This window comes from Rhinopithecus bieti, unplaced genomic scaffold, assembly GCF_001698545.2.
Source record: "Rhinopithecus bieti isolate Rb0 unplaced genomic scaffold, ASM169854v2 scaffold_8220, whole genome shotgun sequence".
NCBI classification, from domain to species: Eukaryota; Metazoa; Chordata; class Mammalia; order Primates; family Cercopithecidae; genus Rhinopithecus; species Rhinopithecus bieti.
Genome location: NW_016806392.1, coordinates 2,109,187 through 2,122,067, shown reverse-complemented (window position 1 = coordinate 2,122,067; position 12,881 = coordinate 2,109,187).

Genomic DNA, 12,881 nt, shown 5'->3' with positions numbered 1-12,881 from the left:
TCATATGATTTTTTTTCTATCATTTTCCAGTAATAATTATAGGGATTATAGCACTACAGCCAAATTTGACATTGAGGAATATTTATAATTCTTTACAAGTTTCCAAATTCTACTTTTAAATGACCTTTTAGAGTTTAATATTAATTTCAATATCTTAATTAAATTTCATAATCACTATTAAATTTCATAATGTAATCAATTTAATAACATAATTATGTAAATGAAACAAAAAAAATCATATGAACAAAAAATAGTATAAAATCTGGCAATGATAGAAGTTTATGAAGATAGTGGCAAGTGAAAACTCCCATACACTATATTAGGGAATGTAAATTGACATATCTACTTGTGGTGAAAACTTTGCATTATCGAGGAGGTTGAAAATGCATATCCTCAACTGTCCAGGAATTTCCCCTCTATATGGAAACATTCATACTTGTGATGAGGACACATATCTAAGATTTCAGTGCAGTATAAACACAGCACATTGTAAGCACATTGTAAAAGCCCCAGATACTTATTAAAAAGAGGATATAGCTGTAAACTGTCAAAAGGTATATAATGTAAAGCTATAAGAAAATTATGTGAACCTAATTTCCATCTATCAATAATGATAAATCTGAAGAAAATAATACTTTGGTCAACCTTCCCCCAGACAGATTTCCAGATATTACATTTATGTGAAGATTTTTAGCACTCAAGAAAATCACTAAATATTTTTTATGAATGTGTGCTCTGTGTGTATGTGTGTGTGTAAATGAAAGGAGAGAATTTTTACCCAATTTCAGTAAAATGATTACAAAAACGAGGAATGGGTTTGGTGAGGGTACAAAGGATTCACTAACAGCAATGCTACTGCAACATTTTATAACATTTTAACATTACTTTATAAAAATAAAAGTTATGGAAGAAAGTTAACACTTACTAAATATATTCTGTATAATTAAGATATGACATAAAAGTTTTATATACACTAAGATTGCACATGTTGCTTTTTCTACTTCAAACAAGTTTACATATTCTCTTCTTGCTTTTAATATATATTGTAAATTTGTTCTTTATATTTATTCAGAATGTTATTCTAGGCTTATGTCTTTTCTAAATTTGGTAAAATAATACATTCTTTTTGAAAATTATGGTGATGTTTTATTGTAATACTATTACTTGATACAATAAGAAATTGGAAACCCTCTTTTGTTATAAATTTACCAATCCATGTGGAAAAAGACATTTGAGAACCATTGGTGGAAAGCATGTTAATAACAGTTACGAGGAAGTATAGTAGTCAGGGCTACTAATAGGGAGTGTTGGGGAAAAACTGGAAAATTAAAATCCGCAAATTTTTAATGCCATCATTCCATAAGTGAAATATGAATGATGACCATTAGCCACAGGAAAAAACGAATAAACTAATGTTAGGTTTTCTAGTGAATTTTACATGTCAAGTGTTACTGACTTTCATAAATTACATACCTTGTACTTGCAATATTTAACATGTGACTGCATTTAATATGTGAAGATGAAAATCAACTCTTGACTCCTGGCAAAACTCTACGTATTTATTTATTTTATTTTATTTATTTTTGAGACAGAGCCTTGCTCTGTTGGCCAGGCTGGAGTGCAGTGGCAGGATCTCGGTTCACTGCAAACTCCACCACCTGGCCTCAAACAATTCTCCTGCCTCAGCCTCCCATCAGGGGAAACCCCACCCCCGATATTTAACGTGGGTTCTTTTCTATTTCCCTAAGTGTTGGCTGGTCTGATAAAAAAAGGGAAAGAGTACAAGAGAGAGAAATTTTAAAGCTGGGTGTTCCAGGGAGACATCACATGTTGGCGGTTTCCATGATGCTCCCTGAGCCATAAAATCAGCACGTTTTTATTAGTGATTTTCAAAAGGGGAGGGAGTGCACGAATAGGGTGTGGGTCACAGAGATCACATGCTTCACAAGGTAATAAAATAGCACAAAGCAAATGGAGGCAGGGCAAGATCACAGGACCACAGGATGGGGTGAAATCAAAATTGCTAATGAAGCTTCAGGCATGCACTGTCATTGATAACATCTTATCAGGAGACAGGGTTTGAGAGCAGACAATCTGTCTGACCAAAATTTGTTAGGTGGGAATTTCCTCATCCTAATAAGCCTGGGAGTGCTACAGGAGACGGGGGCTTATTTCATCCCTTCGGCTTCGACCGCCTCCAAGGGGGCCATTCACAGGCCTACCCTCAGGGGCGCATTCTCTTTCTCAGGGATGTTCCTGGCTGAGAAAAAGAATTCAGCGATATGTCTCCCATTTGCTTCTGAAAGAAGAAAAATATGGCTCTGTTCCACTGGCTCACCAGCAGTCAGAATTCAAGGCTATCTCCCTTGTTCCCTGAACATTGCTGTTATTCTGTTCTTTTTTCAAGGTGCCCACATTTCATATTGTTCAAACACACATGCTCTACAAACAATTTGTGCAGTTAACGCAATCATCATAGGGTCCTGAGGTGACATACATCCTCCTCAGCTTATGAAGATGATGGGATTAAAAGATTAAAGACAGCCATAAGAAATCACACAGGTATTGACTGGGGAAGTGATAAGTGTCCATGAAATCTTCACAATTTATGTTCAGAGATTGCAGTAAAGACAGGTGTAAGAAATTATGAAAATATTAATTTGGGGAACTAATAAATGTCCATGAAATCTTCACAATTTATTTTCTTCTGCTGCAACTTCAGCTGGTCCCTCTGTTTGGGGTCCCTGACTTCCCACAACAGCCTCCAGAGTAGCTGGGATTACAGGCATGTGTCACCACATCCAAGTAATTTTTTTGTATTTTTAGTAGAGACGGGATTTCACCATGTTGGCCAGGCTGGTCTCGAACTCTTGAGCTCAGGTAATCCGCCCACCTTGGCCTCCCAAAGTGCTGGGATTACAGGTGTGAGCCACTGTGCCTGGCCTATTTTTTTTTTTAATTTAATTCTTCTTCACCTAACTCAGAATATTACTGTTTCATGTCCCGTTGTTTCTGTAACATACTGTTTTGATACTCAAAGTTCTGTTACTTCAAATATTATGAGGATTTCTTTCATTTGCTTGTTTAACCTCTTCTCCTCCTCCTCCTTCTTTTCTTCCTCATTCTCTTCTTCCTTCTCCTTCTTCCTAATTGATAGATGATTATAAATTAGATAGATAGATAGATAGATAGATAGATAGATAGATAGATCTGTAAATACACTCACTTCTTTCATTGCTAGAGACATTACCTGCCTCAACAAAATCATCTAAACATTTATCTACTTTATTCATGTTACCTAAGTATCAGGCCCTATTACAAACTAAAGTTGCCAATTTATTCCAAATTTACCAACATAGGAGTTGCCTTTGAACAAGAAGATATCATGAATGTAAACAAATAATGATATATAATTCTGCACAGTAAAATACAAAGAGAACTAAAACTATTTAACCAATAGTCAAAGGCAGCAAATGGTATCATAAACAGAGCAGAAATAAGTCATTAGTTACAAATTTTCCCAGCTCTAACTCTCTGCCCCAAATATTTAGACTTAATACATATCTTTGCAGGTTGGAAGGATAAGAATCAGAATAGATGGTTTACAACAGTGTGAAAATACGTTTAACTGTCTGGTTTTACCCTGTAGCCCACAGTAAAGTACTACTGAAAATAAGACCCTAACTTAACTTATAACTTGAAAACATGGTGAAAGTATTTTTTTCTCTCAATGTGAAAGACAGTGGGGTATCCAAAACACCCAGAGACCCTCCGCTTTTATAGTAAACTTTTGCTCACTGTGGAGCAGCATCTAGACCTGTTATGCTGACCAGATCACCTGTATAGACAGACGAGGTTCAACTATTTGGTCTGTAATGGCTCTGCCTGAGTGCGGGTTGGACACACATTTCCGACGTTCTGAAATTTAGAATGACAATGCAGGGCTTACCAAAGTGAGAAGGACCCGAAATGTCTGTGGCCCTGTGTGTGGAAAGTGAAAGCTCTTTATACACAACTGGAGCACAGGATTCACTGCAGACAGCGCCTTCATGTGCTCAATATGGACAAGGAGGAAGTCATAGCTTCCAACTCCAGGCTTTCCCTTTTACCAGTTTCAATGCAATTGGTTATGCGCTCTCATCAAATCACCCTTAGTGTGCAGAAGGTAAAATAGCAGGAATGTGGCAGCATTTAGAAGTTACTAAGGAAGCAAAATACAACATCAGTGAAAAGGCATCATCATAGGCTAAGCTTTTTAAGGATTATGTGAGATACGTGCATGGAATATTCAGTAAGGACCTGGGTCACAATATGTGTGAATCTCACTGAGTCAGACTGGTGTCTCAGAAAAAAATGGATCCTTGTCTCACTTAACATTTAAACCCTCTGTAATTATTTCAGAGGAGGACAGCTCTTGCACATATTTGGAGGATATTCTAATTCTCTCAGTCCAATGCTTTTTGGCTACTTCATTTAAATTCCCATTCTGTGAGCACTTCAGAAAGAGCTATGTCAGCAATGGAGTCTCTACCAATTTTGCTTTTCTTGACCCTGGAGTTCTCCACTGTTCTCATCATACCCTTGTCAGTCTTGGATTGCTTTCATTCTCTGCTTTTTCCGTATAATCTGTTTGATGGCCACATCTGGTTAGGAAAGTCCAACTAGTCTACTTATCTGTTTCTCCACAAAAGAATGGCAGATATGGGCTTTTCCTGATTCTTCTCAAACTTATTCAGCTCTTAAAACAATCCTAATAAATGCCTAATTTCCCAGCTTTCCACCTCGTTTGGGATGTGTTCCAGATATTTAAATTTTTGATGAAATGTTATTTACATTGAAATAACTGGATTAGATTTTGGATCTCTATTTTGAACTTTTAGCTTACAACACGGTGTCATCTAATGGCATGTGTGACTCAAGTGTATTGAACAGGGTTCTCACAATTGATACCTGCCCAAATTGTAAAGGAAATCAGTGATATCCTGTATTTCTTTGCCAATCTTTACCAATGCTATGTAACTAATGACTAGCAAGCAAGACACATGACGAATAAAAGTGGGCCCAGCGTGAGCAGTGAGGGGAGAGGATAGCTCGCTCTTATGGTTAGGGGTGGCTGTGGCAGTAGTATAAGATGCTGTTGTCCTAGAGTCTACTTGGAATACCAGTCAGCTTCAGTGTGACCTATCACGGCTCGCAAGATGCCTGAAACTACCAGGGAATCTATGGGAATTACAGGTTAGGTGTATATAAGTATTTGATATAGAGGTCATCACACCTATAGAGTAGACTGGAAGCTCTTGCTACAGGGATTTTGGCATTTATTGTATTGTATAAATTTGTAACTTCTCATTTTCTTATTTGATGATGTTCTTTTAATTTGCAATCAACTATTTCAGTGACAATAAATCAAATAAAAAAGTTAACATTTAATTGAAAGTTGAGTTCCACACTTTAATTTTCTACAGAAATTTTCCAGTAAAAGTAGTATTTGCACAAAGATTGTTGATATATACAATCAGTTAAAAAGGAAATCTGTACAAGAATCATTAGTATCTACTGAATATCAGAAATTATTGTGGATGTAATGATAATGAATTAAGCTCAGCATTTGCAGAGAGGGCCTTTACACAGCACTATGAAGAATGATATTTTATTTAGAGAAAATATTTTCCCAAAATAATTTTACTCATTTTAATGTTTAACTAAAATACAGGTGACTATTTTGATGCAAAGGCACTATTAGCAAATAAAAACTCCAAAAACAATCAGTGCTACCTGTTTTACACTAGTTCCAATTGATGTTTCAAATAGAAAATCGGTAAAGAGAGTTCCAATAGTAATGGGTTCCATTTTTCACCAAATTCATAGAATAGAAGTTCACTCTATAAAATACAAAATATCTGACATTATACCGAATGTTTCTGTAAATTCAGTCACAAGTTAAAGGTAACTTTTTTTTTGTGGTGGCAACACAAATACAAACTTTCATGTAGCATGGATTTATAATAATTTTAAGAAAAGCATGGAGTAGAAATGCACTTTGAATTTGTTAGGGTTCAGGTAGTTAATTAACAGATACTGTGCTGTATTATCAGAACAGGACTGAAATATTTATTTCTTCTGGGAGTATTGGCTACCAATGGCTTGTAGCTGAGTTCCTTCCCCAAAATTTATCTGGTCAAAGGTAGCTGCCTCAGCCAAAGTTGTGACACCCTTGCTGGAGGCAGCTGAACTGTAATAACTGGTATCTGTGGGAATAAAAGGTCCCTGTTCCCTTGTCTCAAGAGGACAAATAATAAGGCTTATCACACTCTTAAAATCCTACATGCAGTTGACTGAGGCTTCTGTTGCAACTACATCAAAGCCCAACTTCCACTTCTAACAAAGCCAGTTCTCTTTACTTACTTTTCGATATGTTTTTCAAAATTCCAATAAACATCTGCACTCAAATCTCTCTATTGGTGTCTGTGGCAATTCAACTTTATAGTATAAAAGTGGTTTTAGGAAACAAATACTTACATGGAATATTGGAGCTGTATCACAAACCAGATAATTCACAGTGACAGCCCCATTACTGGTGGGAGCAGATAGCCCTTGGCATGTTGCAGAAGTTCACTGTGGTGAATTCATATGGAATGAAGTTGGAGGGAAATGCACTCATATCTCATGCATTTCAAAGGTTCTGGGTTATAGTGATTATAAGGACTATTAAATTGGTATTTCTTTGGGGCTACGGAAATACAGGAAAAAAACAACTATGAAAAGCTGAGGCTGATTAATCACGAACTAAAAAATAAATGTGAAAGCCAGTGAGTTTTTAAGAGGATATAAAAAACTTTCTGCAACATTCAGAAGAAAATAAAGAAGAAATCCGGGAGGTAATTTAATGTTTGTGATGCTCTAGAGAAATCAGCATTCTCAGAACCAGATGGTCTGCTATACTACTGTCAGGACCATGATTGGGAGGCAGTGGAACACTGAGACTTGTGATAGAATATCTGCAATGACACACTTGAGAACTGCTGAATCTTCAGATTTTGCTGAACTCTCTGGGCTTGAGGGCTCCATCTGCTCCTCCCTGTCAATGGCTAGTGCAGTTTCCTTGACTTAGAAGTAGATAGAACCGGCTTTGTTACAGCTCACTTTCCTGAGGTCTACACATTTCCATCCAACATGCAGAATAATGTCTAGTGTGAAGTCAGACCATGGAATGGATGTTCCAGGTTTGCCAAAAAGCAAGGGGCCTGTATTATGCAGAAGCTTCAGGACATATCTAATAAGTATTGGCAGTGGCAGGGGAAGTAGTTTCGAGATTGTATCTTGAGAGTGTTGGATCAAGTGGGAATAAAAACATTAAGTTGGAGAGTTTAGGGAGCGATATCAGCAACATGGCAAAATAGCAGGTCCCAAATTCCTACCATGCACACAGACAAAAATATTTAGCAATTATCCATGGATAAAAAATAGCTCTCAGGGAGCTCCAAAGTATAATTAAGATGGCGTAGCAGCTCAGTGAAGCACAATAAAACAAAAATGGCTGTATGGAAAAGGGTGAGAAGCATTTTATCTGCATGGCTGCATTCCCCAGGCTGGCAAACCTCAGTGCCAGAAAGAATCCCCTAAGCCACAAATTTCCTGTGAGGGGAAAAGGAGAGTAGGAAGACAGCAGCAGCATTTGCTAGCAGGAACTACATCAGGCTTTGCCGCCACCACAAACCCACACAAACTTTGCCACCAAGGATGCCTCCAGTCTTTGCCAAAACAAACTCCAGCTGCTGGAGTTGCTCAGAGCCCATGCTGAAGCACCTCCCTGGAGCCAGAGCTACCATGCATCCACCAGATTCAATATCAACATACCTCCTTGGAAAAGGAATTTTTCACACTTATGTCATCTGGATCAGGCACCATCATGCATCCTGGAACCAGGATCCCTGCACATTACCAGACTCAGTTCCACTATACACACCAGACAGCTGTTGCCCTCACACATGCTCATCAGTAAGGGTCTTTTCCTACCAAAGCCAGACTAAAGTTTGGAAAGGTGATTGCTTCTTCAAATGTGTAGAGAGTAATACAAGGTTACAAGAAACACAAAATAACAGAGAAACATGGTGCAATCAAAAGGCCAAAATAAACTTCCAGTAACTGATCTCAAATAAATAGAAATATGTAAATTGCCTAATAAATAATTCAATAGAATTATTTCTAAAATGCTCATAAGATACAACAAAACACAAATAGACAAATCAATGAAATCAGGAAAACAATAAATGAACAAGAGAAGAAGTTCAACAAAGAAATAGACATCATAAAAAATTCTGAAGCTAAAGAATACAATGACTAAAATAAAAAATGCAATAGAGTTACATCATACCTGATCAAGATAAAATCAGTGAACCTGAACACAAATTATTTCAAATTTTCTAGAGGATAGAAAATAAAAAAATAAATAAAAAAGGAAAGAACACCCATGAGATTTATAGGACACCATTAATCAAGCTGATCTATACATTGTGGGACTTACAGAAGAAGGAGAAAGAGAGTGAAAGGTAAAGAATGTTTATTTAAGGCCATGCACGGTGGCTCACGCCTGTAATCCCAGCACTTTGTGAGGCTGAGGCGGGCGGATCACAAGGTCAGGAGATCGAGGCCATCCTGGCGAACACTGTGAAACCCCGTCTCTACTAAAAATACAAAAAAATTAGCTGGGCGTGATGGTGGGCTCCTGTAGTCCTAGCTACTCGGGAGGCTGAGGCAAAAGAATGGCATGAACCTGGGGGGCAGAGTTTGCACTGAGCGGAGATCACACCACTGCACTCCAGCTTGGGTGACAGAGTGAGACTCCATCTCAAAAAACAAACAAACAAACAAACAAAGAATGCTTATTTGAAGATGACATATTGAGTATAGTGTATACTGCTTGGGTGATAGATACACTGATATCTCAGAAATCACCACTAAATAACTTATTCATATAACACACCACCTGTTCTTAAAAAGCCTATTGAAATAAAAAATGAAATAAACGAAAAAATAAAGAAATAATGACAGAACACATCCTAAATCTTGGGAAGAAAACAGACATCCAAATTTAAGAAACCCAAAGGTTTCCAGTTAGCTTGGACATAAAGAGGTCTACACTGAGACACATTATAATATGTTGTCTCACGTTTTTGAAAACTAATTAAGAAAAAAATTAAAATAACTATTTTAAAGGGCTACCAACATAATAACATTGTCTTGCACATTCATCAGTAACTTAAAAAGTCATGTACATTTTATTGTAACCATTAAACTTAACATGGCCATCTTTCCTTCATCTTGTCTTCACAGTAGTGGCAGCAATTTTCCCTCCTTTTACCAGGCCTTGACCTTGTGCCCTTGCTGTGTTAGTCCTTTCTTGCACTACTATAAAGAAATACCTGAGAGTAAGCAATTTACAAAGAAAATAGGTTTAATTGGCTCATGATTCTTTAGGCTGTACAGGAAGCATGGCACTATCTCCCCAGCTTCTGGGGAGGCCACAGGAAATCTACAATCATGGCAGAGGATGAAGGGGGAAGTAGGCACATTACAAGGCCAGAATAGGAGGAAGAGAGAGAAAGGGTAGTGCCACACACTTTCAAATAACCAGACCTAATGGGAACTCTATCACAAGAACAGCACCAAAGGGATGGTGCTTAAACATTCATGAAGGATTCACCCTCATGATCCAATCATCCCACCCCCAGGCTCTACCTTCAACACTGTGTATTACAATTTAACATAAGAATTGACTAGGGACACAGATCCAAATCATATCATTCTTTCCCTGGCCCCTCTAAAATCTCATGTACTCACACTGCAAAATGCAATCATCCCTTCTCAACAGTTCCCAAAGTCTTAACTCACTCTAGCATTAACTAAAAAGTCCGAAGTCCAAGTTGTCATCTGAGACAAGGCTAGTCCCTTCCACCTACGAGCCTGTAAAATCAAAAAACAAGTTAGTTCCCACCAGGATACAATGGGAGTACAGGCATTTAGTAAATACTCTCATTCCAAAAAGGAGAAACTGGCCAAAAGAAGGGGGATTCAGGCCCTACGCACATTAAAAACCCAGTAGGGTGGTCGTTAAATCTTAGCGCTTCAAAATAATCTCCTTTGATTTAATTCTTCATATCCACGGCACACTGGTGCAAGAAGTGGGACTTCCAAGGTCTTGGACAGCTCTTCCCCTGTGGCTTTGTAGGGGTCAGTACCCATGGCTACTCTCATGGGCTGGTATTGAATGCCTGTGGCCTTCCACTTGCAGGGTGTGACTGCCAGTAGCTCTACCATTCCAGGGTTTGGGGAACAGTGGCCCTCTTCTCATGGCTCCACTAGGTGGTACCCCAGGGGGAACTCTGTGTGCAGGCTCCAGCCCGTATTTTCCTTCAGCACTGTGCTAGTAGAGGTTTTCCAAGAGGGCTCCTTTTCTGTAGCAGGCTTCTTCTGGGACATTGAATCTTTTCCATATATCCTCTGAAATCTAGGTAGAGGCTCCCAAGTCTCAACTATTTCACACTATAAACCCACAGGCTTAACACCATATGGAAACTGCCAAAGCTTACAGTTTGCAGTTTCTGAAGCAGTGACCCTACTGGGGCCTCTTTGAGCCGTGACTGGAGCTGGAGCAGCAGGGATGTGAGGCAAAGTTCCCCAAGGCTGTGCAGGCCAGCAGGGCTCTGGGCTCCTCCCATAAAACCATTCTTTCCTCCTATCCCTCCATGCCTGTGATGGGAGAGGCTGCCACAAAAGTCTCTGAAATGCCTTTGAGGTAGTTGGCTCCTTTTCACATATGCACATATGTGCAGCCTGCCTGAATTCCTACCCTGAATATTGTCTTTTCTTTTCTACCACATAGCCAGGCTGCAAATTTTTCAAACTTTATGTTCTACTTCCCTTTTAAATATAAGCTACACTTTTATATCATTTTTTTGCTCATGAGTATGAGCGCAGATTGTTAGAAGTAGCCAAGTCAAATCTTGAAAACTTTGTCCTTAGAAAATTCTTCTACCAGATACCCTAAATTATCATTCTGAAGTTGAAACTTCCACAGATTCCTAGGGCAGAGGCACAATACCTCCAACCTCTTTGCTAATGCATAGCAAAAGTGACCTTTATTCCAATTCCCAATTAGTTCCCCATCTCCATCTGAGACCTCCTCAGCTTGGTCTACTATTGGCATTTGGTCATAACCATTCAACAAGTCTCTAGGAAGTTCCAAATTTTCCCGTTTTCTTATGAGCCCTCCACATTCTTCCAATATCTGCCTGTTCCCAGTTCCAAAGCTTCATCCACATTTTCAGGTATCTTTCTAGCAATACCCTACTCCTTGGTACAAATTTTCAGTAGTTTCCACTCTTGCCCTTCTACTAAGAAATAGCTGACAGTGTGTAATTTATAAAGAGAAGATGTTTAATTGGCTGGTAATTCTGTAGGTTGTACAGGAAACGTGGCAGCATCTGCTTCACCTGTGAAGAGGCCTCAGGAAGCCTACAATCAATGTGGAAGGCGAAGAGGGAAGCGGGTACATCTTACATTGCCAGAGCAGGAGGAAGATAAGGAGGTGGGGGATGCCACACACTTTTAAACAATCAGATCTTGTGAGAACTCTACCATGAGAACACCACCAAAGGGATGGCACTAAACCATTTATGAAGGATCCACTCCCATGATCCAATCACCTCCCACCAGACCCCACCTCCAATACAGGGGATTACAATTGAACATGAGATTTGGGTGGAGACACAGATGCAAACTATATCAACTTGCTAAATTGGTATAGACTATGTTTATCCTGTGATGAGAAAACTCAGTGATTCTTGCCTCCTCTATGATTCTGTTAATCATTTTCTTTTAGAATAATTTTATCTCACTAATATTCTCATTAACTGCTTTTTTCAGACATATCCAATTTTCTCTATTTAAAACAAAACAAAATAGGAAACACCACTCCTTCTTTAACCAAAGCATTTTCTCAGTTTGTCATTTTCTTTGCCATCTTAAATTTGGTTTTGTTTATTTTATTTTTACTAACATCTATCAATCTACTATTTATAATAGAAATTAATTTTAGCACACTCATTTACTTTCTATGCAACTCCTCATATACCTCATTTATTTCTGTTAAGGATGCTCTGCACACTGTCAAACTAAATATTCATTATTTTCAGTTTTCATGATTTTCCTAATGTAAATAATAACAACTTCTATTGCTTTCTCCACTGCCTAACTAAATCTTCTCCACCCACTCCTTCCACAGCCCACTATAGCATTGGTATTACCAGTTGGATATATTATCTCCTATGTACCCACAAAAAATCTGTTTTTGTTATTAATTCATAAGCTTATCATTAAATCTTCATCTTTATAGCTTTTATAGCTTTTCTGATCAGTGTCATATTTTCTATTTTCTGTTTAAATTTATAACTATATATTCTGCAGTTTCCTTAACTCATCATGTCTGCAACAGAGTCATTACATGACTTGCATAACCATCCCTTTCTTCTCACTTTTCTAATTCTGTTAACATTGATGTTTTCTTGGCTCATTCCTCCTATTTTCATATGCCTGCTTATGTGTTAAACCATGTTGGATCTTGCATCTCAAATTCATTTTCCCCTCCATTTCCAATATTACCTCAAGGGTTAATTGCTTCTCACCTGGACTTCTGCGTATATACGGCATCGCTACACTCTAGGAGATTTTTGTTATAGGATAGTAACAAATACACTTGTAATAGCAATAACTTTTGCATATTAAATAGATATTTAGGTTCTTGAGTAATGATAATGGGAAGAAGGTGATGTCTTTGAAAGAAAATCAAACAAAATCCATAAATATAAATAAATAAATAAATA